Below are 22,442 nucleotides of genomic sequence, written 5' to 3'. Positions count from 1 at the left end.
CACTCAGCACTCTCTCAATAGTCAGTTATGTTACTTACAATTTTGTAAATATCCTAGCATCCCCATAATGGGGGAAAAATAGTCCCTTTGCCAGAAGTGGCTTTACCAATAGATGAAACCTGGAATTTAAATGCCAAATAACCACACTATGTTTGGGATCCATTTAAATTCCCCTCCCAGGTCTTTGACACTTTCATCTCCAGTCATAGCGACTCTGATAGAGGATTAAAGAAATCAAAGCATCATCTCCAAGCACAGACAGTTGAGAACTCTTCCTCATATGACACTTTGAGAAGTGGAGGGATAGAATGTGATGAAAATAAACTCTGCACAGGGAAGCCAAAAGGTAACAGTTCTGGAGTGATGGGGAAGGAGGGAATCTCTGAGTCACCCTATCTCTTTCCAGTGTCAGAGGCCGAAATGACACTTTTCCTCCCTGCTCCTCTTTATTTAACTATAATATGAAAAATTCCCAATATAACTGCTCTTCAGCACAACCCAGAGCAACGTGAGAACAACTGGCAATGATATAATCTGTATCATTGGTGACTCTAACAATAACTTTGCAATAGGAGGAACGGTATAAGTGTGATGCTCCCTGGTTCCTCATAGGAACGGCACACTCCAACTACTCATGGGATAATTGAGTTGACAGAAAGGACAAATGGGCCTGCCACAAAAGAAGGCAAACTACAAAAGGCATAAATGGGCCACTCATCTGGACAAGCTGAGGGATAACAGTGCTGCAAACCGTTCAAACAGATTTAAAAAGTTATTATGTGGGAATCAGGAAAAGTATTAAAGAAAAAAGTGATAGCCCTAGAGGTTTTTATGGTGTTCATCGCCCTTGCAGATTCTCTGATGGCTAATATGAGCTGAGTGCCAAGAGAAGGTTTTCCCACATTCTCTGCTTTCATAGGGCCTGTCCCCTGTGCGGATTCTCTGATGCTGAGAAAGGCCTGATCTGTAAGTGAAAATTTTCCCACACTCACGGTATTCATAAGGCCTTTCCCCCGTGTGGATTCTCTGATGTTTAGAAAGGGTTGAGCTGCTAGTGAAGTTTTTCCCACACTCATTGCATTCGTAGGGCCTGTCCCGTGTGTGGATTCTCTGATGAACAGAAAGGGCTGAGCTGCTAGTGAAGGTTTTCCCACACTCACGGCATTCATAGGGCCTGTCCCCTGTGTGGATTCTATGATGTTTAGAAAGGTCTGAGCTGCTAGTGAAGTTTTTCCCACACTCATTGCATTCGTAGGGCCTGTCCCCTGTGTGGATTCTCTGATGTTGAGAAAGGGCTGAGCTGCTAGTGAAGGTTTTCCCACACTCACGGCATTCATAGGGCCTGTCCCGTGTGGATTCTCTGATGTAGAGAAAGGACTGATCTTTCAATGAATCTTTTCCCACACTCACGGCATTCATAGGGCCTGTCCCCTGTGTGGATTCTCTGATGTAGAGAAAGGGCTGATCTTTCAATGAACCTTTTCCCACACTCACGGCATTCATAGGGCCTGTCCCCTGTGTGGATTCTCCGATGAACAGAAAGAGATGATCTGTGAGTGAAGTTTTCCCATGCTCACTGCGTTCATAGGGCCAGTCGCCTGTGTGGATTCTCTGATGATTAGAAAGGGCTGAGCTGCTAGTGAAGGTTTTCCCACACTCACAACATTCATAGGGCCTTTCCCCTATGTGGATTCTCTGATGTCTAGAAAGGTGAAAGCTGTGAAGGAAGCTTTTCCCACACTCCCGGCATTCATAGGGCCTCTGCCCTGTGTGGATCCTCTGATGGGTAATAAGGTTTGAGCTGCGATTGAAGGTTTTCCCACACTCACGGCATTCATAGGGCCTTTCCCCCATGTGGATTCTCTGATGTTTAGAAAGGGCTGAGCTGCTAGTGAAGTTTTTCCCACACTCATTGCATTCGTAGGGCCTGTCCCGTGTGTGGATTCTCTGATGAACAGAAAGGGCTGAGCTGCTAGTGAAGGTTTTCCCACACTCACGGCATTCATAGGGCCTCTCCCCTGTGTGGATTCTATGATGTTTAGAAAGGTCTGAGCTGCTAGTGAAGTTTTTCCCACACTCATTGCATTCGTAGGGCCTGTCCCCTGTGTGGATTCTCTGATGAACAGAAAGGGCTGAGCTGCTAGTGAAGGTTTTCCCACACTCACGGCATTCATAGGGCCTCTCCCCTGTGTGGATTCTATGATGTTTAGAAAGGTCTGAGCTGCTAGTGAAGGTTTTCCCACACTCACGGCATTCGTAGGGCCTCTCTCCTGTGTGGATTCTCTGATGAACAGAAAGGGCTGAGCTGCTAGTGAAGGTTTTCCCACACTCACGGCATTCGTAGGGCCTCTCTCCTGTGTGGATTCTCTGATGAACAGAAAGGTCTGAGCTGCTAGCGAAGGTTTTCCCACACTCACGGCATTCGTAGGGCCTGTCCCCTGTGTGGATTCTCTGATGAACAGAAAGGGCTGAGCTGCTAGCGAAGGTTTTCCCACACTCATTGCATTCGTAGGGCCTCTCCCCTGTGTGGATTCTCTGATGTTGAGAAAGGGCTGATCTTTCAATGAACCTTCTCCCACACTGACTGCATTCATAGGGCCTCTCCCCTGTGTGGATTCTCTGATGTTGAGAAAGGCCTGATCTGTAAGTGAAAATTTTCCCACACTCACGGCATTCATAGGGCCTGTCCCCTGTGTGGATTCTCCGATGAACAGAAAGGGATGATCTGTGAGTGAAGTTTTTCCCGTGCTCACAGCATTCATAGGGCCAGTCGCCTGTGTGGATTCTCTGATGATTAAGAAGGGCTGAGTAGTCACATATGTTTTTTCCACACTCTGTGCATGCATTTTTTCTCTTTCCAATGATGATTTCCTGCTTTGTTGTGGCTTCCTTGAGGTCCTTCTGAGTTCCCTGAGAGGAAATACGTTTACCCAATTTCTGTCCTGGCTGGTTTCCTTGCTCTCTTTCTGGTCTGTGCTGAATCTCACAGGATTTTTCCTCCTCATGACTCCTGGATACATTGCTTTTTGATCTTTGCAATAATGCTCTGTGTTTATCCAGTTGCTGAACATTTTTCTGCTGAGAATTCTGCTCCTCTTTCTCACATGTCATTGCATCACCTGCTGTGAAAAAGACAGAAACCTCAAACAGGGATGAAAAGTGAAAAGCCAAAACAAACTAAGTGCTGGAGGGAGGTCAAATAAAAATCACAAACTGAACTCCCTCATATTCTTCCCCAAAACAGGAGAGAGGAGGGGATTAATTTGGCTTTTAAATCCCATCCAAATTCTCAGGGGGAAGAGAGGAAGCTACTGCCTTGTGTCTGCTAGAATCAACAGGAAGCCATGACTTATAGTTACCCTGAGGATATGACCCCTGCTGGCAACAATAATGAACTGAGAGAGCTCTCAAGGGCTTTGCAGGGCATCCCAGATGTTTTCTTCAGGCACTTTCACACTCACAGTTGGTTTAATGTTTCCTCACCTCTGCAGGGAGATCTCAGGGTCTGTTTTCCCTCTGAACCCTGCAGGTCTGAGACCCATGGCTCTTCCCCTTGTTCCAGCTGGGAGATCACATCAGGTTTGGAAACTGGAAAACCTGCTCAGATGAAAGAAGACAAAGGAGTTCTGTTGATTTCATCAAACTTTGTCATAAAAAACATTCTATTAATTTAACTTTAATACTTAGTGAGACCTGGTGTGCCTGGGCTAGTCCTCACTGAAAATGCCAAGACCAGGGCAAGCTGAAAAAGGGAGAGCAGAGGCTCCCCAAACTGGTGGTTAACACGGAAGTTAAACTCACCAACCAGTCACGAACTGTGCTTCTGATCCCCCACACTGGTTATCGAGAAACCGAAAAAAGAAATCACACGGCCCCCTTTATTGCATTCTAGTTCTCTGACTCCCAATCAGCACCTAGGTCCAGCACAGTGAGAGGTTATTTAAAAACTCTGCTCACATAAACAAAGTGTTCTTCTGACCCCAGAGTCAGCCACATTACCAGGTCATTATGATTTTGGATCTTACCCAAAATACTGTGATGCCAGCCAATCCTTAGCACCTAAACTAAAGGTTTATAAGCAAGAAAGCATCTAAACTAAAGGTTTATTATAAAAGAAAGAAAGAAAAAGGGAGTTGTTAAATGGGAAAGCAGTCAGACACATTCAGAAATCTATATATCTGGTTCTTAGCAGTATTGGTGAGTTTCTGGCTTGAAAGGCTCCCCTGGTACACATCCACATTATTCAGTCCTTTGTTCAAGCCTTCAGTTTGTAGAGAAGTTGCTCTAGAGGTAGGAAGGGGGATTGAAGACAAATTGGAGATGATGCAGATGTCCTTTATATTCCCTTTGCCAAGTGGCTTCTACTTCGGGTGTCCCGAACACAAGCTTCACAGCACATGGCATGGACAAGCCTTGCAGTTCTCAGTACACAGTGTAATACAGCGTGGCCAGAGGGCAGCAGGACAGGGTTAGAAGGAAGCCTTATTCCCTGCAGAGGGAAGAAAGTTTGCTATAGATTAACTAGAGCTCCTGAAGCCAATTGGAGCACCTGCAGTCAGCCGCCTGACAAAGACCCCTGGTCCAATCAGACAGGGAAGGAGTTGGAGCAGAAAGGATTGGTACTGGAGCAGAGAACAGTTTGAAGGGAAGCAGTGGAAAGTTTGGAGAAGTGCTGCAGTGGGCTAAGAAGTCCAAGACCCTAGATAAGGGGCACTTGGCTTGTAAAGAGGGAGGGCAGGAAGCCCCCACAAGCTGAAGGGCAGGAGCAGGGGGAAGGAACCGCCAGTTCAAGTGGTTCACCACTAACCTCAGGGCCCCTGGGCTGGGACCTGGAGAAGAGGGTGGGCCCAGGTCCCTTCCACTCCACTCCCCTCCTCAAGGACACTAGGGGGGTAATTAAAATACCGATTCAGAGGCAAGCAATGACACCCTGAACCTTCCCCAAAGAAGAGAAAGCGTGAGACCCAGCATAACAGTACCGGCAATTTGCCACAGTATTTATAATAAAATAATAACAATAATATAAAGTGTCTCTCAATTCCATATAGTGTCACTTAATAAACCAGTGAATTCCCAGGACCGGTTCCCCAGGTGTTTGAAGATGCCGAACACTCTGCTCGTGAGGGACTGTAATACCCACATATATGTTGGGAACACACAGACACACACTGTGCAAGTCTGTTTCCCTATGTTCACCCTTTTAGAAAATTATGATCAATTTTGTTCATAGTATGTGTCAGGGCTGAATCCCCACTCTATCACTCCGAGTACAGAAAGTGGGGGCCCGACAGGATTCTACAAATTAATTTGTGCCACTCTAGGCTTGAATTAAACCCCCAAAATTACAGCTTTTCTCTGACATTGGCTTGGTAAATGCTGCCACCACTCAAATGCAAAAAACCCCCAAACCCTTGGACCCAGGAAGGAGCACTTGAGAATTCTTCCCTCTGGGGGCACCCTCAAGCCCTTTCACCTCCCCTCCGGGAAAGAGCGGAGAAAGAAAACAAAGGAAATTAGCTGTGGCTACCAGCTAATCAAACAACACACACAAACTTCTTGGGACACTAAAAATCCAATCCTGTTCTTAAAAGAGGTAAATTTTTTATTAAAATTGAAAAGGAAAACAATACATCTGGAACTTAGGCTTTTTGCTTCTGGCTTTCTTGGGGGTTCACCTTAACGCTTACAAGCAAACAAAAGCATCTGAGACAGCACAGAGGAGATCCGAAAGCCAAAATTAAAAAAGAAAACCTGAATGTGTCTGTCCAAACATTCCCTATCCAAATCATTTCTTCTAGGTATGAAAAATGAATTTTCATACCTGCTTCAAGCCTTACACAGCATTGCTACTCCATGTCTCCTCCGGAGAACAGACAAAGGGAAAGTTACTTTCCCATTTAACAAAGTTCTAGCCTTTCCATTGGCTCTTTTCGTCAGGTGCCCAATACTTTTTTTAAAAAAAAACAAAACTCTGTTGGCTTGTTAATCCTTTAAAGGTAAAGCAAGCAGAGAACTTGCAACAACAGGGATTTTACAGCCAACTGGCTGGCTGGGTGTTTATAAAAGGGAGATCCCTCCCCTCCCCTTCCTTTATCATTGTATGGCTTGTGAAGTACCATTTGAAAAGACATAATCTACTCAATATCCTCCTATTAAAATGTGTAGCAACATTGTATGTAAAGTTATGAGATTTTACAGTATGATGTTACTGAAAAAGCTGCATCCCTAACCCTAAGTTCCTCAGAGACAGCAAGGCGAACAGCTGGTCAAACAGCCATTCTCCAGGAGGGGGAAGGTGTGAAGATGACATTTACATTCCATCACAGGGACACTTCAAGCACATATCTATGACAGCGTGGCACCATGACTCAGCTGGGAACTGAAGTGGTTTCTAGTACAAAGGACTGAATTATAAAAAGAGGTGAGGAAAATGCATGGGACTCTCTCTCTCCCCTTTTCCTCTGCTCATGACAACTCCTGAAGAACTGAATGTGGGCAGCAGGGGCAGGTTAGGGGGAGCCCTGGCTGAAAGGAAAACCAGCCTGTCTCAGCAGATGTTGAGAGAAACATTTGTTATAAATCCCTTTTGGTTTGTTAGTTAAACATTAGTTTGTGTTTTATCTTGCTTTTCTTCCATAAACAATTCTGACTTTTATGCCTCATTACTTGTAGTCACTTAAAATCTTTTTGTCAGTAGTTAATAATTTTGTTTCCTTTTTTTAATCAAACCAGTGTGTTTGGATTAAAGTGTGTTGGAAACTCCATTTGGAATAACAAGGCTGGTGCATGTCACTTTCCACTGATGAAACAACAGAGTTCATATGAGCTCCCATTCTTCAGGAGTGTGCTGGACAGTGCAAGATGCACATTTCTGGGGGAAGTCTGGGAGCAGAGAATTTTTTGGGGTTCTCCTGTGAGGTACTGTAATTTGTGAGTCACTGACTAGCAGCACTCAAAACTGTGTAGCTGGGAGTGAGTTACATGCTGGAGACTGCCTGTGAACTGTCCAGGAGTGGCTGCTCTCACAGTAGAGCAGTGGAAAACGCACCCCAGCTTGGGGAACTGAGGGGACAGAGCTGTTCAACAGTCCAGATCGTACTGTGCTTTATATCACAGACACTCAATTTCAAAAAGTCTCCTAAAACACACAAAGTAAATCCACATCCCAGAAATTAGTCTCCCTGGCACTGCTTCTTGCTGACAGAGAGGTCCAGAGACAAAGAGAGAGGCCTGGGGAAGCTGGAAACATAAGCGTGGGGTTCAGTGGAGAAAAGGAACAGGAAGGGCAGGGATATTACTGAATGCAGGATCTCAGCAGTACTAGACGTCAGGATAACACATAGTGCAGCCCATTGGAAAACACAAACCCAACTATACATACAGAATGATGGGGTCTAAATTAGTTATTTCCACTGATTTATATAAGGGCAATAAGATATTCTCTGTATTACTGTCTATCCCTTTTTAAATAATTCCTAACATCCTGTTTGCTTTTTTGACTTCTGCTGCACACTGCTGGATGTCTTCAGAGAACTATCCACAATGACAAAAAGATCTTTTTCCTGATTAGCCTAATTTTGCCCCCATCATATTGTATGTATAGTTGGGGTTATTTTTTCCAATGTGCATTACTTTACATTTATACACATTTGCCATTTTGTTGCCCAGTCACTTAGTTTTGAGAGCTCTTTTTGAAGTTCTTCACAGTTTGCTTTGGTCTTAACTATCTTGAGCAGTTTAGTATTGTGACGTTATTGATATACTCTGGGACCATATAGAACATGGTTGCAACCAAGGTCCTGTAGTGGCACCAAATCTTATGTAAAGAGGGTCATATAAGGTGTCCAAGACCAGGTTATGGGTTGCTGGTTATAATTGTGGTGTCTATATGTATGTATCATTTTGTAGTTGAAGTTATGAGTATTGGCTCTACACTGTCTGTATTTCGAACTTCTGCTGTGCTTCTGGGAGACATCCCAGACAAGTTGGTGTTAGCTCTGCCTATATGCTTGATGGTCCATTAAGGGCCCTCAGCTATTCAACTGACCCATTGAGAGAAGGCAGATATGCCTTGTAACTCAGAAAAGTATGCAGGGACTTGCCCATGTGACTCCAGACTCCATTTTGCTGTAATTTTCCACGGTAAGAACAAAGAAGTGTTCTTACACCTGGAAAAGCCCATAGAAGTCTGATGCCTCATCTCCATCTTCTTTTCAATCCTGCTTCTTACCTCTGGAGGAACTTTGCTACACACTGAAGCTCTGAACAAAGGACTGACTGACCCATTCCAGAGGGGGAAGTACTCCAGAGACTTGATTTGAACCTGCAGTTTACTCCATCACTGCTACAAGCCTGAACTAAGAACTTTGCCATTACTACATGTAATTGATTCCATTTAACCAATTGATAGCAGTTTTCAGGTATTTAAAAGGGTGTCATCAGGAGGAGGGAGAAAACTTGTTCACCTTAGCCTCCAATGATAGAACAAGAAGAAATGAGCTTAAATTGCAGCAAGGGAGATTCAGGTTAGACATTAGGAAAAAGTTTCTAACTGTCATGGTAGTTAAACACTGGAATAGATTGCCTAGGGAAGTTGTGGAATCTCCATCTCTGGAGATATTTAAGAGTAGGTTAGATAAATGTCTATTAGGGATGGTCTAGACAATATTTGGTCCTGCCATGAGGGACCTCGATGACCTCTCAAGGTCCCTTCCAGTCCTAGAGTCTATGAATTCTAGCTCTCCTTTCTGTCTTTCTCCTTTTATGAATAAATCTTTAGATTTTAGATTCTAAAGGACTGACAACAGCGTGATTTGTGGGTAAGATCTGATGTGTATATTGATCTGGGTCTGGGGCTTGATTCTTTGGGATCGAGAGAACCTTTTTCTTTTATTGGGTGTTGGTTTTCATAACCATTCATCCCCAGGACGAGCGCACTGGTGGTGATACTGGAAGACTGGAGTGTCTAAGGGAATTGCTTGTGTGACTTGCGATTAACCAGTGGGGTGAAACCAACATCCTCTTTGTCTGGCTGGTTTGGTTTGCCTTAGAGGTGGAAAAATCCCAGCCTTGGGCTGCAACTGCCTTGTTTTAAGCAATTTGTCCTGAATTGGCACTCTTAGTTGGGTCCCACCAGAACAGCATCGTCACAAGTATCATCTGCAAACTTTGCCACCTCACCTCACTGTTTACTCCTTTCTCCAGATCATTTATGAATAAGTTGAATAGGATTGGTCCAAGGAGTGACCCTTGGGGAACACCACTAGTTACTCCTCTCCATTCCGAAAGTTTACCATTTATTCCTACCCTTTGTTCCCTGTCTTTTAACCAGTTCTCAATCCATGAAAAGATCTTCCCTCTTATCCCATGATAACATAATTTATGTAAGAGCCTTTGGTGAGGTACCTTGTCAAAGGCTTTCTGGAAATCTAAGTACACTATGTCCACTGAATCCCCTTGTCCACGTTTGTTGACACTTTCAAAGAACTCTAATAGATTAGTATGACATGATTTCCCTTTACAGAAACCATGTTGACTTTTGCTCAACAATTTTTGTTCTATGTTCCTGACAATTTTATTCTATACTATTGTTTCAACTAATTTGCCTGGTACGGATATTAGACTTACTGGTCTGTAACTGCCAGGATCGCCTCTAGAGCCCTTTTTAAATATTGGTGTTACATTAGCAATCTTCCAGTCATTGGGTACAGAAGCTGGTTTAAAGGACAGGTTACAAATCATAGCTAATAATTCCCCAATTTCACATTTGAGTTCCTTCAGAACTCTTGGGTAAATACCATCTGGTTCTGGTGACTTGTTTCAGTTAAGTTTATCAATTAGTTCCAAAAGCCTCCTCTACTGACACTTAAATCTGAGGAATTGCCACAGATTAGTCACCCACAAAAGGTTTGGGAATCTCACCAACATCCTCAGCCATGAAGACTGAAGCAAAGAATGCATTTAGTTTTTCCGCAATGACTTTATCGTCTTTAAGGGCTCCTTTTGTATTTCAATCGTCCAGGGGCCCCACTGGTGGTTTAGCAGGCTTCCTGCTTTGATGTACTTAAAAACATTTTATTACCTTCTGAGTTTTCGGCTAGCCCCTTCTTCAAACTCCTCTTTGGCTTTTCTTATTACATTTTTACACTTAATTTGGCAGTGCTTATGCTCTCTCCTATATACCTCACTAGGATTTGACTTCCACTTTTAAAAAGATGCCTTTTTATCTCTCACTGCTTCTTTTACATGGTTGTTAAGCCACAGTGACTCTTTTTTTTAGTTCTTTCGCTGTGTTTCTCAATTTAGGGTATACATTTAAGTTGAGCCTCTAATATTGTGTCTTTGAAAAGTGTCCATGCAGCTTGCAGGGATTTCACTCTAGTCATTGTACCTTTTAATTTCTGTTTAACTAACCTCCTCGTTTTTTCATTGTTCCTCTTTCTGAAATTAAAGGCTACAGTGTTGAGCTGTTCTTCCCACCACAGGAATGTTTAAATGTTGTTATATTATGGTCACTATTTTCAAGCAGTGATGTTACAGTTACCTCTTGGACTTGATCCTGCGCTCCACTCTGCACTAAATCGAGAGTTGCTTCTCCCCTTGCAGGTTCTTGAACCAGCTGCTCCATGAAGCAGTCATTTAAAGTATCGAGATATTCTGTCTCTGCATTTTCTCCTGACGTTACATGTACACAGTCAATATGGGGATAATTGAAATCCCACACTATTATGGAGTTCTTTATTTTGATAGTCTCTCTAATCTCCCTTGGCATTTCATCCTCACTATCACTGTCTTTGACAGGTGGTCGATAACAGATCCCTATTGTTATATTCTTATCAGAGCATGGAATTACTATCCATAGAGATTTTATGGAACATGCGGTTTCATTTACTTCATTTGAGTTTACATTTTCTTTAACATACAGTGCCACTCCCCTCTCCACCCCCCGAGGATGACCTGCTCTATCCTTCCGATATATTTTGTACCCTGGAACGATTGTGTCCCATTGACTGTCCTCAGTCCACCAGGTTTCTGTGACGCCTATTATGTCAAAATCCTCCTTTAACATGAGGCACTCTAATTCACTCATCTTATTATTTAGATTTCTAGCATTTGTGTACAAGCACTTAAACTTGTCACTCTTTATTTGTCTGCCCTTTTCTGATGTGTCTGATTCTTGTGTGCGTGAATGCTTCTCGTCTGATCTGGCCCCTACTTTATCCTCTTCCAGCCTCTCTTCCTGACTAAAACTAGAAAAATCCCTATCACTAGATTCTTCTCTAAGACAAGTCTCTGTCCCATCCATGAACTCCTCTGCAACCACTGGCTTTCCCCCATCTCTTGGTGTAAAAACTGCTCTGCAACCTTTTTAATGTTAAGTGCCAGCACTCTGGTTCCACTTTGGTTTAGGTGGAGCCCATCCTTCCTGTATAGGCTCCCCCATCCCCAGAGTTTCCCCAGTTCCTAATAAATCTAAACTCCTCCTCGCTACACCATCATCTCATCCACACATGGAGACTCTAAAGCTCTGCCTGCATACCTGGCCCTGTGTGTGGAACTGGAAGCATTTCTGAGAATGTTACCATAGAGGTCCCGGATTTCAGTCTCTTTCCTAGCAGACTAAATTTGGCCTCCAGGACATCTCACCTACCCTTCCTTATGTCATTGATATCTACATGTACCATGACCACTGGCTCCTCCCCAGCACTACACATAAATCTATATAGATGCCGTGAGAAATCTGCAACCTTCGCACCAGGCAGACAAGTCACCATATGGTTCTCCCGGTCATCACAAACCCAGCGATCCTTGTTTCTAATGATCAAATCTCCCATTACTAACAGCTGCCTTTTCTTAATGACTGGAGTTCCCTCCCTGGAGAGGTAACCTCAGTGCAAGAGGTGACCCTAACACCATCTGGAAGGAGGGTCGCAATTATGGGAAGATTTCCCTCTGCTCCCATTGACTGCTCTCCTTCCCTGGGCCTTTCATCCTCCTCAACAGCACAGTGGCTGTCGGACCAGAGGTGGGAGAAATCTACAAGTGTTCTGGAAAGCCTCATCAACATACTTCTCTGCCTCCCTTAGCGTCTCCAGTTCCACCACCCTGGCTTCTAAAGCCACCACGCGGTCTCTGAGGGTCAGGAGCTCCATGCACCGAATGAACACGTAAGCCAGCCACCCACGGGGCAGGTAATCATACATGCTACATTGAGTGTAATAAACAGGATAGCCCCCACTCTGCTGCTGGGCTTCTGCCTGCATTCTCTCTTACAGTTACCTAGGTTAACAGGGTTTTTGTTTCAATCAAGAAGTTTTTATTATAGCTTAAATGTTTTAGAGACTGGCAAGAGAACCTCGCCCCCTTCCCACTCCCCTTCCAAACTCCCTCACGAAACTCCCTGTTAGCAGCCCTGTTTGAAAATCTCCCTGGTCACTTGCTCACTGCTTTACAAAGCACTCCCCTATCACATACCCCCTAGCCCCCAACCCCTGCTTGAGCCACTCAGGGTAGGGGGCTGGGAGCAACCCCGGTACCCCAGCCCACTCTCCCAGTCCCCAGCCCTGACTCCTGCACCCCCTCCCACATACCAAGCCCTCTCATCCTATGCTCTGACTCTTGCACCCCCTCACACACCCCCACATTGCCACCTGCACCCCTCACACCAAATGGGAGCTGCCCCAGGTAAGCACTCCACACCCCAACCTCCTGCCCCAAACCCGAGCCCCCTCCTGAATCCTAAAATCTGGCCAGACCGTGCATCTCAATCTCCAGCCTGCTCCTGCACCCTAACTCCCTCCCAGACTCTGCACCCCCAGCCCTTACTCCTGCACCCTGAACACCCTGCCCTCACTGACTCCTGCACCTGGACACCCCAGCCCTTACTCCTTCACCCCTCTCAAACACACCCCAGTTCCCTACCCTCTCTGATTCCTGCAGCCACCCATAACCGCTTCCCTCCCCCACCCCCATTCCCCTCTCACATCCCCAGCCCTGACTCCTGTACCCCTCCCAGAAGCCTCCTGCCCACCCTGACTCCTGCCCCCCACATCCCCACCTGCATTGCTCGCATGAAACAGGAGCTGCTCCAGGTAAATGCTCCACACCCAACCCCGTGCCCCAGCCCTGAGCCCCCTCCCACACGCTAACTCCTGGCCAGACCCTGCATTCCAACGTTTTTAATTTTTAATAAAGGGCTCTTATCCAAAGCGCTTTAAAATAGTTAGCTAACGGTACAAACAATATATGGAAAGATCATTAAGTGGTGCACCAAGACTCTGAGCGATTTTCAGGCGGTCTGTGGAAAAATCGGTTAGATGATAAAAACAATCCATACACCTCACTTTATTTTCACTTACTTCCTATTGCTCATAGGAGGAGGAGGAAGGAAAAAAAAGAATGAAAAATGGAGGTTGGAGGGAAATAAGAATGTTTTCTTGCCTGTGTCCCAAGGAGGGACCCCTAAAATGGAGCTGAGCACAGGGCCCCACTAACGCTAAATCCACCACTGAGCTTCCTTCTCTGGATACCCCCAGCCAGCATTCAAGGACACATGGACTGTCTGTGTGATAAGTAACCTGGATCAGCAGCTCTGACTCCAGCAGGCTGCTCGTTACACCCCAAGCACATTCAGGTCTGGGTGGAGAAGGCTCAGGGTTTGAGAGGTCAGGGGTAGGAAGCTTCTGCTGAGTATGCTGCACCTAAACCTCAGTTTTACTTGAGCAAACAGGAGATATTTGACGCTGTGCGGTACGGCTCCTGTGCTCTGTTCCCAAAGTGTCCTACAGCAGGGGACGGTCTCTGACAGGGTGTGTGTCACTGGCATATTGGCGTGATGCTGAAACAGGACAGAGTAGAGGTGGCATTGGGGGCTGGCATGAACCATCTCTCTTCTTTTCCCCTTCCAAGAACAGAGGGGACAGGAACCCTTACCCAGTGCAGTCACATTCTCATAGTTTTCCTGCATGACATCCCTGTAGAGGGCTCTCTGAGTGGGGTCCAGCAGAGCCCACTCTTCCCTGGTGAAATACACAGCCACCTCCTCAAAGGTCACCGGCCTCTGAAAGAGCGAGAGTCCAACACTCAGTACCCGCTGCCCCACTCACAGCCCCCCTATACATGCGGGACAGGAGCCAAACAGAAACTCTGGGTGGATTGCAGTCAGAGTCCCACCCCCACCCTGCTCAGAGTATCCAGGAAACACCAGGACGAGGGGACGAAGAGAGAGCCCCTCCTCTCTCCCAGCAGAGCCATCACACACCTACTAGCCACTGACTGATTCAGGAGATGGAGCCCTAGCAGGGTCCAGGGACAGCTCCCAGGTAGGAAGCCCAACACCCTCCCCATTCTGAAGAGCTGGATGTGAAGGGAAGGGAATCTCCCCTAAGTCTCACTAGTGGGTGCCCCCTTCATATCTCACAGCAGCCGCTGGTTACTCAGGTCGGGCTCCAGCACTGGGAGTCTGGTCAGTTTTCCCAGCTCCATGGAGTTGGGTTATTTTCTGCTCCACAAACTAGAGCATTTCCACCGCCGAACCTCATGGGTCTGTCCCTCGAATCTAGGCCACTTATTAAATAACTCCCAGCAGGTTTAGCACACACCTGTCCTCCTCCCATTCTCCACCCTGTGCATTTCCTACAAACCAGACTGTGCAAACCTTTCCATCTCTGGTGTATTTGCTATCCCTCTCCCTCCTGGAGGAACCCACCAGCAACCCCCTGATAATACCTACCTGAACTGGCTCCTCTGCAGCCATTTCTCTCCCCTGTCCAACGAGAGGACGGGATGAACTGGAGCGAAACATGGACATTATTCCGCAGCCTGGCAGGGTGAGAAGGGCAGTTGTGAAGGTTTCAGAACACACTAACTCATTTCACAGTATGATTCCCCCAAGCCCCTTCCCTGCAGACAGACACCCTAGAGTCTGCCATGCTGAGAAAGCCTTGATCTCTGTGTACAGTGTAGACCTGGCCCCTCCTGCGAGGCTAAGCCCACAGAGACACGTTTAACCTCCCTTCTCCCTCCCCCCATCCCATAACAAAGTCTCTGAACACAAGGCTAGAAAAAAGCAGAACCGAAGGAGTCACTGGGGGGGATTCTCTCAAACACTGACCCCACGGCAGCCACACCCCAGCAGGGGGAATATGGAGTCAGGAACTGGATTTTCCTCTGTCTGATTCTCATCTTTTCTACAGGAAAGTGACTCTATCCAGGGTGCAGCAATACATTTTTCTGGGCAGATTAGAGATCTGGAAATCTCGCTTCAAACTCTTCTCTCCCACTGCGCCTTTCGATCTCTCTTTCCCCTTTTCCCATCCCCTCTCCCTGCCCGTCTGGTAGGAAAGTCCCATTCCTGGGTAGTTTGCTCCCCCATGGCTGGATTTGCTCCTGAAATTGCTAATGGGACGAGAACTGAGGGGGGGTCTGTTTGTGTAGAGTCATTTTAAGGCCAGACCCCAGCATTTTCCCTTCGTTCCTTTCAGTTACTTGGAATGTCTGGCTCAGAATTTAGTATTAATAGGGCCCAGGGCTGCCCTACGGGGCTAGGACCAGCTGCAGAAAGTCATCCCCTGGGCCGGGCAGGGAAGAAGCTTTAATTAAGGTCACTTCCCAGCACAGAACCCCACTGGGGGAGCAGCAGCTGCCAAGCCTGGTCTCCTAGATCACAATGGAGGCTGCAGCATCTGACCCAGGAAGCTGAACCCCAATATCCTGAGCAGAGAGGGACAGAGCTTTTGAGCAGCTTCCCTCCTTTAGCTCTCTGGGGAGAGCAGCTAATGAGAGCCCCTCCTCACAGGGAGAATTGCTGATCTCATTTGCCCCACTGTCCATCCAGAGTCACTCCTTGTCTTTCCATACAGTGACTCTGGATTAGCATTTGTCTCAATGAAACCAGATTTCACAAATGAGTCCAGAATGCTGTGGAAGAGACCATCATGTGGCAGTGCTGACTCCCTTCCCACCTCCCTCACCGCCCACATCGCGAACAAGGACTGGGGGCACAAATTTTCCAAACCGGAACCAAAAGTTCCTGCAGTTTTCAAAAGAGGAGAAAAGCAAAATCTCTGATTTCACACTCACAGTGTTTGATAAGTGGAAGAAAGTTATCACAGTGACATGGCACGTGACTTGGGAATACCGGGTAGTGCTTGGAGCCAGGACTTTGGCACAAGTTGATCAGAGAGAAGGATCATGGTTAGTAGAATTTCCCACAGCAAGGGGCCCATCAGATATTCCCTGGGAAGCAGCCCCCCAGAGTCCCTGGCCAGGGACCCCAGATACCCCTCAAAGTCCCACCAGCCAGGGAATCCCCACCAGACCATGACTGTCAGGTTGGGAATCCCAAAGGGTTCCCCCCACCAAAAGCCCCCATCAGCCAGGGACCTCCCCAAGGGAACCCCCCACTGGGAACTCAGTTCCTCACTGCCTGCCTAGGACTCCCCTCCCAAGCAGGATCTGCCCTGCCATTTGTCTGGGACCCCTTTCTCTATCTAACAGGACCCCCTGATGCTTTTCAGTGGGACCCCTCACTCTGCTTCCCTGGCATCCCGTGACCTAGTGCCAGGGATCCTCTCCCCCAGCTCTCTGCACTGGGTATGGCAACAAAACCAGGAACCAGCCGGAGAAGCCGAGTCAGAGTCCCTGGCACAGCACCAGTCTCCCTCTAACCCCCTGTCCCGCCTCCCCAAGAGACACCCACCTCCACTATTCTGCAGCCACCAGGCCCCCAGCGATACCCACCTCCAGGACCCATAGCCTCAGGGATGGGCACAACCCACCAACCTGACTAGGGTACCCAATGTCCAGCCATCCAAACACCTCCCCCTACCACAATGCCCCTTCAGCTGCAATCTCCCCACACAGACACCCTCCCCGCCCCCGCAACACTGTTACCTCACAGTGCCTGAGAAGTGGATAGGAAGTTATCACCACCCCCTGCTGGCCAGTCACACATGCAGAGGGAGCCCTGGGGGATGTCTCTTGAACAGGAGAATGGAAGGCCTGGAGGGTAAGAAATGTCCATGCCCTGTCACTAGCAAATAATGGCCACCATGGATCCACCCCTGAGGTGGCTGCATCTTACACTGTGGGAATCAGCCTCCCCCAGAGACCATTTGCCATGAGGTTTGGGATACTTCTGGACCTATGCTGCACTCACAGTAACCTCCTTATCCCAGGCCAACTGGAGAAAAGGGTCCAGCCAACTCTCCCGTTACCAGCTGGGAACCACTGATCCCCAAAAGGGGAGGCCTCTGGCTTTGATGGGTATTAAATATGTGGCTGGTCTCTTTCATCAGCAAACATTTAAACAGAGATAAGAGGGGGGAAGAAATGATTTTCAAAGGAGAGGGGAAAGACCATCACTGGGAAATTTAACCCCTGCAACCTCCAGGATGGAGACAGATTCAGGGAAACAGGTTCCATCCAAAGAAGGAGAAATTGCTGGGATTGAGAAACATGGGGAACAGCCCCAAACATGAAAGGATTTTTAATTGACATTTGATAATAACATAGAAATGAAAGAGAAAGGCTGGAAATCAGAGGGATTTTATATCAGTTGTTGATAGGAGGTAAAATCCGAGTGTTTCACATCAAAATTTGATAAATGAATAAAGAGGAAATGAGCACCATTTGCAAACATTTTATATGCATGTTCAAGAATCGGAGAAAAGGTGTAAACCTGAGATTTTCTTTTTATGTTATAATTAGAGAGGCGGCAAAATCTCAGGGCATATTCAATTAGAAATAGACAACTAGAGAGAAGTGGGACAAATGTTTAGGTTATTTTATATGAATCTTTGAGATTTGCAAAGAAAATGTGTCACAAACTGATTATTGTACATTTACTATACTATACTACACATTTACTGCTTCTCTCCCTCCAAGCAGGACCCACCACCAGCTCCCTGAGAATCCCTTACCTGAGCCAGCTCCATTGCAGCCGTTCCCTTCCCCCTGGGAGGATGGGATGATCTGGAGCAAAACGTGGACGTTATTCTGTAGCCTGCCAGGGCGAGAATGGCAATGTGAGAGCATTGGCGGAGGGATAGCTCAGGGGTTTGAGCATTGGCCTACTAAACCCAGGGTTGTGAGTTCAATCCCTGAGGGGGCCATTAAGGGAACTGGGGTAAAAATCTGGGGATTGGTCCTGCTTGGAGCAGGGGGTTGGACTAGATGACCTCCTGAGGTCCCTTCCAACCCTAATAGTCTATGATTCACACAGGGTTTCTGTCCTTTCCACATGTAGATTCCCCCCCAGAATTTTCCCCTGCTAATGGACAATCTAGGTTCTGCCACACTATGAAGCACACAGTGATCTTATCCCAGTACAGATCTAGCCCCCTCCTACCAGGGTGTAACCCTCTGACACATGGGGAAACCCTCCCAGCAGCAGAGTCTCTCTGTTACACTTCTCAAGTTTGCGGGCGATACCAAGCTGGGAGGGGTTGCAAGGACTTTGGAGAATAGAACTGAAATTCAAAATCATCTGGACAAACTGGAGAAATGGTCTGAAGTAAATAGGATGAAATTCAATAAAGACAAATCCAAAGTACTCCCCTTAGGAAGGAACCATCAGTTGCACACATACAAGACAGGAAATGACTGCCCAGGAAGGAGCACTGCGGAGACGGATCTGGGAGTCACAGTGGATCACAAGCTAAATATGAGTCAACAACGTTACACTATTGCAAAGAAAGGAAGTATAATTCTGGGATGTATTAGCAGCAGTATTGTAAGCAAGACACGAGAAGTAATTCTTCCACTCTACTCCAGACTGGTTAGGCCTCAACTGGACTAGTGTGCCCAGTTCTGGGGGCTACATTTCAGGAAAGATGTGGAAAAATTGGAGAAAGTCCAGAGAAGAGCAACAAAATTGATTAAAGGTCTAGAGAACACAGCCTATGAGGGAAGACTGAAAAAACTGCGTTTGTTTAGTCTGGAAAAGAGAAGACTGAGAGGGGACATGATCGGCTTTCAAGTACATAAATGATCATTTCAAGGACGAGGGAGAAAAATTGTTCTTAACCTCTGCAGACAGGACAAAAAGCAATGGGCTTAAATTGCAGCAAGGGAGGTTTAGGTTGGACATTAGGAAAAACTCCCTAACTGTCAGGGCAGTTGAGCACTGGAATAAATTGCTTAGGGAGGTTGTGGCATCTCCATCATTGGGGATTCAGAAAGAAAAAGGTTCAGAACCCCTGGAGTAAGGGACCATCTGTCATGAAGCTGAGCTCACCTGCGTGGCGAGATATATGGGATCACCCAAGAGGACTGTCTGTGATTCCATGTTAATGCTGTTACAGAGCCTGAAGCGTTTACGCTGAATATTTGGTTGCTGAAATCTCCATACGGACCTCACACCCAATTTGGGGTTTGTGCCCTGCTTCTTACCAGTCTGCCTGAGGCTGGTGCTCATGCTCTCGAGTCACTGGAAACAGCGTTACAGAAAGAGGGGCTGTGACTTCCCCGTGGTCACTAAACAGGACAGTGACAGAGCCAGGAACAGACCCTGTTAACTCCAGAGCCCCATCACTCGCAGCTTGGAAAGTCCCCAGAGCACACTGTATTAGGCTGCAGGAAGAGGTGTGCAGGGACTGCAGCTGAGCTGCCCTGCCAAGACAGCCTGTGCATCCATGGACAAACCACCTTGCTGGGGGGGGTGTCCCCTGGGTCAGGAGAAATCAGTGTCCAACCCTGTGGGGCTGTGCTTCTGGATCATACCTCCAGCACTCACTGCTGCCCCTCCCTTACCAGCTGCACTGGTCAGCCAGACCCCGGTCTCTGTGAGGTCACTTCCCCCTGCTCCCACCACCTCAAACTTCAAACTGGGACATGGTGCACCAGTACCAATCACAGTGCACTAGTGTAATTTCTGTCTGTACTAAGGATTTGCACAAGTGCCTAAAACATTAGTGTGGCAGAGACCTTCAGAAACAGCAGTACGGTGGCACTAGAACCTATTTCTAGCTCAATCACAGACAGCCTGGGTGACCTTGGATATGTCAATGTTACTCCTCCCAACTTTAGTCTCTTTACCCAGCTGCACACTCACTGGGGTCTCCTCTCTCTCCAGAGCTGCTCACCACTAAAATCTGTGTGGGTGTCACCAGAGCTAAGGTAGTTCAGTCCTGGAATAGTCTTACAAGGGGGGCTGTGGAGTCTCTTTCCCTGGAAGTTTTTAAGAACAAGTAGGACAAACCTCTGTCAGAGATAACCAACATATACTTGGTCCTGCCTCAGCAGAGAGAGCTGGACTTGATGACATCTTGAGGTCCTGTCCAGCACTACATTTCTAGGATGCTATGCAATATATACATATAAAAAAAACAACATACAGAATAAAACCCACCACAACATAATATCAGGCAATTCGGGGAGAGGGGGGAACAGCCTACACTCCACAGCATAAAAAGACAATACAAAGGAAAAGAAAGCAACACGATGCAAACGACGACATCCTAGGACAAAAGAACACAATGGAAAATAGCTCAACTCAAACCAACACAGCACAGGCACCAAAAAAGCTGAGGCAAAACAATGCACCATAAAACTGCTACACAACATGGTGCGATCACAGTTCCAAATGGCACCATGTAAAACAGCTCAGCATGCAGCACAAAAGAGAATTATTTCAATGCAGGCCTGGAAGGGATCTTGAAAGGGCGTCTACTCCAGCCTCCTGTGCTGAGGCAGAACCAAGTATCCCTAGACATTCCCAGACTGGTGAATCTCTAACCTGGTCTTACAAACCTCCAATGAAGGAAATTCCACAGCCTCCCTTGTAAGCCAATGCAAGGCAAACACAGACCAAAACAATGCTGTACACACACATGCTGGGCTTTTGGTTAAGGGGAGTGGTAAGAATTGAAACAATTTGGATTCAGTTCCCAGTTTTTCCCCAAATTCTCCATGCAAACTTGTTAGACACCAGCGGCTGGCCTGTGCCAGCTAACTTGGGCTCACACAGCTCAGGCTGTGGGGCTGTTTAATTGTGGTGTTGATGTTCCGGCTGGGGCTGCAGCCCAAGGTCTGGCACCCTCCCACCTCACAGGGTCCTACAGCCTGGCTCCAGCCTAAGCCCAGACATCTACACTGCAATTAAACAGCCCCTTTGCCTGAGCCCCGTGAGCCTGAGTCACCTGGCATGGGCCAGCTGGGGGGTTTTAACAGCAGGGTAGAGATACCCTTGCTGTCTTTTCAGCACCAGTCACAATGGGAACCCTGATCTTGGTGTCTGTGTAGGAGCCCTGCACAACAGGGGGTCTAACCTCAGTCGGGGACTCTGCAACTCCCAGCATCACAGGATCCCTGATTTTGTTTAGGGTCCCTGCAGCATCTGGCAAAGTGTGGAGGCAGGATGTGTCAGGGTCTGTGCAGTGCCCAGTACAGTGGTGGGGCATGATCTGGGTCAGGGTCAGTGCAGTGCCAGGCCCAACGGGGACACAGATCTCAGTCGAGGTCTCTGAAGTGCCTAGCACAATGGAGGCAGAAATCTGGGCCAGTTGTGCGCTGCCTAGCACAAGGGGGGCAGTGATCTCCGTCCAAGTCTCAGTTTTACCTGGCACAATGGGGGGCCTGATGTCTGTGGGGTCTCTGCAGTGCCCAGCACAACAGAGGAGCAGATCTCACTTGGGGTCTCCACAGCACCTGTCACAACAGTGGGGTCTGACCTCTGTTAGGGTCTCTGCAGCACCTGGTGAACAGGGCGCAGATCTCACTTGGGGTCTCTGCAGCTCCAGGAACAAGGTCCCCGATTTTGTTTGCTGTCTCTGCAGCGCCTGGCACAATGGGAGCCTGATTTCACATGGTGTTGATGCAGGGCCTGGCACAAAAGGGGCCCGGAGCTCAGTCAGGGTCACTGTAGCACCCGGCACAACAAGGTCCCTGCTCTCTGTAGGGGTCTGTGCAGTTCCTGGCACCACCAGGGCACCAAACTTGGTCACAGTTTGTGCAGAGCCCGGCACTGGGGGACCTGATCTCAGGCCAGGGCTCAGCCACGCTCAGTACGATAAGAGCCCTGATCTCAGTCACACACCTGGAGAGAAAAGTGGGAAAATTTTCAAGAATTCAATATCAGTATTTCAGAACTGAGGAGAAAATGGGGAACAAACTAAATATTTGCCAATATAAGGGACAAGCACCAACATGTGGGGAGTTTTTATGTCACCATTCAGCATTTCAATAGAAAAGAGGGGAAATTGGAGGTGTTTATACAGGGCTATTTAATCAGGAACAGAATAGGACGGACTCTTCTTGTCACACATTCACATGGCCAGCAGAGCCCCGGGTGGTGCGGCTTTCACAGGGGAAAGGAGCCGGGCTGGAGTCAGAAGGTCACTGGCTGTGGGGTCTGGGGATTTGACTAGCAGGCGAGGGGGGGCTTTGGGTTGAGCAGGGTGGGGGAGGGGAAAAGTAGCTGGACTGGGAAACCTGGGGCTGGG

General features: G+C 47.4%; 1 pseudogene; it reads right to left on the bottom strand.

Annotated features, from left to right (window-relative positions):
- Positions 1–942: 942 nt before the first annotated feature.
- LOC127039368 (zinc finger protein 345-like) lies at positions 943–19,353 on the bottom strand (annotated as a pseudogene).
- Positions 19,354–22,442: the final 3,089 nt, after the last annotated feature.

Source organism: Gopherus flavomarginatus, chromosome 23 (genome assembly GCF_025201925.1).
Source record: "Gopherus flavomarginatus isolate rGopFla2 chromosome 23, rGopFla2.mat.asm, whole genome shotgun sequence".
NCBI classification, from domain to species: domain Eukaryota; kingdom Metazoa; phylum Chordata; order Testudines; family Testudinidae; genus Gopherus; species Gopherus flavomarginatus.
Note: the sequence above shows the minus strand (reverse complement) of the source record. Positions and strands in the feature narration are given on the sequence as shown.